The sequence below is a fragment of the Zingiber officinale genome, chromosome 7A (assembly GCF_018446385.1).
Source record: "Zingiber officinale cultivar Zhangliang chromosome 7A, Zo_v1.1, whole genome shotgun sequence".
Lineage (NCBI taxonomy): Eukaryota > Viridiplantae > Streptophyta > Magnoliopsida > Zingiberales > Zingiberaceae > Zingiber > Zingiber officinale.
The window spans coordinates 35,630,936-35,635,416 of NC_055998.1; the positions used below are offsets into that span (position 1 = coordinate 35,630,936).

Here is a 4,481-nt window from a genome sequence, read left to right on the forward strand (position 1 = left end):
TAGATACCGCTCATTACTTATGTTTCTAAATGGGTTTAGGAGCATTGCCAACATTATAAGAACCTATAGGGTCACACACAAAGGACAATTAGATGGAGATTAGGTTCATATGATGAACCAAGAGGGTTAGATTCATGTGATGAATCAAATTGGATTAAGAGAAATCCTAATTGTACTAATTGAGTAGGACTCAAGTTGATTCATGTGTTCAATGAGTCTAATTTAGATTATGACTCATTGAATCAATTTAATTAAATGAATTAGATTCATTATATTAAATTGGCTTGAATCAAATGGTTGGATTAGATCAACCATGGGAGTTATAATGTCAAGTTTGACTTGACTTGAATGGAAGAGGAAAAGTCAAGTTTGACTTGACTTTATGCCACATCATTTGTGAGTTGGCATTAAGTGGCCACCTCATGGACGTTACAAATTCCCTCTTTAATGGCCACATTAAAGAGAATGGAGGTTACAACTCCAAGAGGTGGTCGACCACTTATTGTGTGGAATGGAATTCATTTTTCATTCAAGGCTCATTCAACTCATCTTCTTCCTTGCTCTCTTCTTGCTCTCCCTCACCACTTCCTTGGCCGAACCATCTAAGGTGCTAGCACACCTTGGTTTTGGTCCTCTCCACCTAGTTTGTTCGTGTGGATACTTCTAGAGGATTGTACGCTTGACGATCTTGAGATCCGGCGAACCATTGGACGAGCGGGATTGCGAAGGGCATCGCATCGAGGGTAACTTCCTTCTCCTAGTGTAGATCTAGATGTAAGAAACTTGTACTCGTAAAATTTTTGTTTTATTTTACTTCGCACGGATCCGGTGGCTTTGGGTTCAGGGTTTCCGCGACGCGAAAAAGTGATTTTCGCGGCCCGAAATTCCCAACACATCTGAAGAGTCCTCATCTTCATATACATCCAGAAATCTACACTCAACCATATTAGTGTCACAGAATTTGCCAAAGTCTTTATTTTCATTGACCCTCACTAGCCTTTGTGGAAAAGGAACCTTTAGTGAATGTCTTGGGAAAGGTACTTCCTTTCTCACATATTCCCTTTGAGCTTTCATAGGAGGTCCATCTTGCTTATCTAGTGTAGGTGTCATCAACCGTTGAGGAAAAGGTACTTGTGGCCTTTGGAAACTTCTTGGAGTAATGGAACAGAGTTCTTGAGGTCTTCTATTGTTCTCCTCCTCAATCCTAAACAAATCTTTCTTCAGAAGTTCTTCATGATTCTTGCCACTTCTCAACTTAATATCATTATCATTTACACTAGATATTGTATGTATAGGAGGAAGGTCTTCCTTAAACCATTTTGAAACTATACTATTAATCTTTTCCCCCAAATGTTTGAACTCCTCATTTTGTGACTTGTGAATTTCATCATTCTTGGGAGGTTGAACTGCATTCTATTTGACAGGCTCTATTGCATATATGGCTTGTACTTCTTAAATTTCTGAGGGAGATTCCATCCAACTTTTTCTTGACCATTCATGGAGGTTTAATGCTACTTGATCAATCAATGTTTATGCTTCGTCCACACTCTTGTCCATAAAAGAACCTCTAGCTGATGAATCTAACAAACACTTATCTGAGAAAGAAATTCCCCTATAAAATAGGTGCAAGGTCAGTCATTTCTCTAAACCATGATGAGGCCACTGTCTTTGTAGACTCTTGAATCTGTCCCATACTTCAAATAATGATTCTCCATACACCTGAGCAAAATTTGTGATGCAATTCCTCATATAAATTGTTCTACTTGGAGGGAAAAAATGATCTAAAAATTGCTTCTCCAATTGTTTCCAACTTGTGATGCTTTGAGGATGGAGGGAATATAACCAAGTCCTTGCTTTATCCTTGATACTGAAAGGAAATGCTATCAATCGAACTGCATCTGCTGACACTCCTTCACAGTTCACCATATCACAAAGTTATAGAAATATCTTAAGGTGTAGATAAGGACTTTCTGATACTTCTCCTCCAAATTTATGACCTTGCATCATGAAAATTAACTCTGGGTCTAGTTGAAAATTTTCTACTTCAATATGAGGTTACACAATGGGAGACATAAATTTTGCAAAAATGGGCACAGAGAAATCTCTTAAAGGTCTGCTTGACATGTTAGTGCTCATGGATATCTAAAAAAAATTATGAGAAAAAGAAAAAATAAAGAATTAAAGACAAAAGATAAAATGCTATATGAAAAACAAGAAAGACAATGCAGAATTTAAATTTCAAGAAAAAAAGTGCATAAAGAAAACAAGGAAGAAAAAGCAAAAGGAAAAAGAAAAACGTCTAGAGTAACTCATATGTTAATTAACTAATGTTAATGCGAACAGTCCCTGACAACGACGCCAAAAACTTGTTACGCAACCATAAGTGTACGGTTTCGTCATTAGTAATATATAAGATTTGTCGAATCCACAGCGTCTGTTGATTAAGGACAAGAGATGTCGTAAAGTGAGTTATCCAGACGGTCGAAAGTTGACTTTGGCGCTTGCAAACTAACAAGACTGATTTAAGAAAGAAGGAGAAGGTTGATAAGAAGAAAGAGGAGAGAGAGAATTAACTTTTGAGGGAATTGAGCTTCGGAAAAGGGACTCTAGGATTTCGGTTTCAGCATAATACTAGGAGATACTACATGAATTGCTTAGTTTTATCCTCTATGTCCATGCTCTTGTAGGACGTTAGATTGGTCGGTATACCTAAGTATCACGTAGAGACAATTTCTATGAAATCCTGTAACGGTTAACCCCCCTGTCACGAGGACGCCTCGGTAGATCACTGGGATACACACCTAGTAAATAACAATAAGGATAAGGGTAGAGGTTTAGTACGGTTACCTACTTCCTTATGGAGGAATTACCTCTCCTTTCAAGAGAATGTCCTAGACGTCCGTGAACGAGTTACCCTTGTCACTAGGGCCCCTTGGGTATACGATCTAGAGCACTCTCTCTACGAGAGCAGCAGTTCCTAAGGAATTGTTTCTCCTTTTAAGGGAACGTCTTAGATGTCCAGAAAGGGTTACCCCTGTCACTAGGGTACCTTGGTCAATACGCTCTATGGCATCCCCTTACGGGACCAACAATCCTCCACATCAATCAATCAAAGCATAGAAATATAAACATGTCACATTCACAACTCATCAAGCATGAACAAGGCATTAACAAGTCATTGAATAGAAATATAGCGAATCTACATAGTTCTGCATCTCTATCATATTACAAATATTTCCTAATCCTAGAAGAGGATGTTTACTCCATTGTGGGGGAAGAAAACCCCCAAAACATAAAGAATAACATACTTACAACCCTTTATATGAGAAGGAAGGGAAGAAGCAATGTTTGCCGAGATTTCCGATGTCTTGGGGATGCCTCCTTGCTCTAGAGATGGACGGAACGTCATGGGACGGTGGTGGATGAAGCTCTAGGGTTTTCCTTGAAGGAGAAAACCCTTTCCCAAGGAGAGGGATGAAGTCCCTTAACCAAAGATTATCAAAGAATAGGGTTCTTGACCCTTTTATACCTCCTCCACGCTACCCAGGAAAACCAAGATTACAGGCACCCGGTAAACCAAGTTTTTCACCCATTAAACCTAGTTTTCTCATGATTCGCCCTGAACCAAATTGTAGGCCTTGAAATTATATTCAATCTGATACTTGGATCGAGCCCTGGTTCAAACCGAGCCAAAAGTTATGGTGGTTCGAAGTTTGGTCTACAGTTTGGGCGGAGGTCTAGTTGTACCCACGGTTGGGAGGCACAGCCGTGCCATTTAGCATGGGTAAATAATTCTTTCTCTCCATTGGATCTGAAGTAAAGTTGTAGATCTTGAATTCAGCTACGTTTCAGTATAAAGAACATCCCGAAACCCCATCCGAGCACAAAGTTATTGCCGAATTATGTTCGGTCTGCAATCTGCCCAGAATTCAGCACAGCTCTGTTTTAGAGTGGCACAACCCGTGTTCTTCGTTACACATGTAACGACCAAAATTTCCTCATTTTGAGCCCCAAAAATAATTCAAAAATATTTTTAAATGCTATAGAAAAATTCTAGAGATTTTTAGAAAATTTTAGAGTATTTTTATGTAATTTTTGGAGTTCGTTTGGTATTTTTACCAAGAGAAAGAAGTTTAAAAAAAAATGTTGAAGCCGGGTTTTGAACCTAAAACCTAGGACCCGAACCAGATTTAACCGAACTCAGCCAACCAACCGGTCTGCGAGAGTTTTATTAATTAAGTATGGAGTGAAATATATTTATGCTATAGTTGAAACATTTAAAATAAATTGGAGAAAAAGGGGCGCGGCTGAGAATCGAAGCCCAGTCCTGTGGCTTCAAGTAAAACCCAACGGACCAAGTGTGCAAGCAATTATTTCTTGATTAAATAAGAGTCGAATTGTATTTAAGTAATAAATAGTTATTGGCAGAAAATAATTGAAATAAAAAGGGCGCGGCGGAGGATTTGAACCTGCGACCCTTG

General features: G+C 38.8%; 1 non-coding gene across 1 annotated transcript; it reads left to right on the forward strand.

The window, feature by feature from the left end:
- The first annotated feature begins 1,645 nt into the window (after positions 1–1,645).
- LOC122003166 lies at positions 1,646–1,751 on the forward strand. Its single transcript, XR_006117833.1, has one exon. It is a non-coding gene; the product is annotated as a small nucleolar RNA R71 (small nucleolar RNA).
- Positions 1,752–4,481: the final 2,730 nt, after the last annotated feature.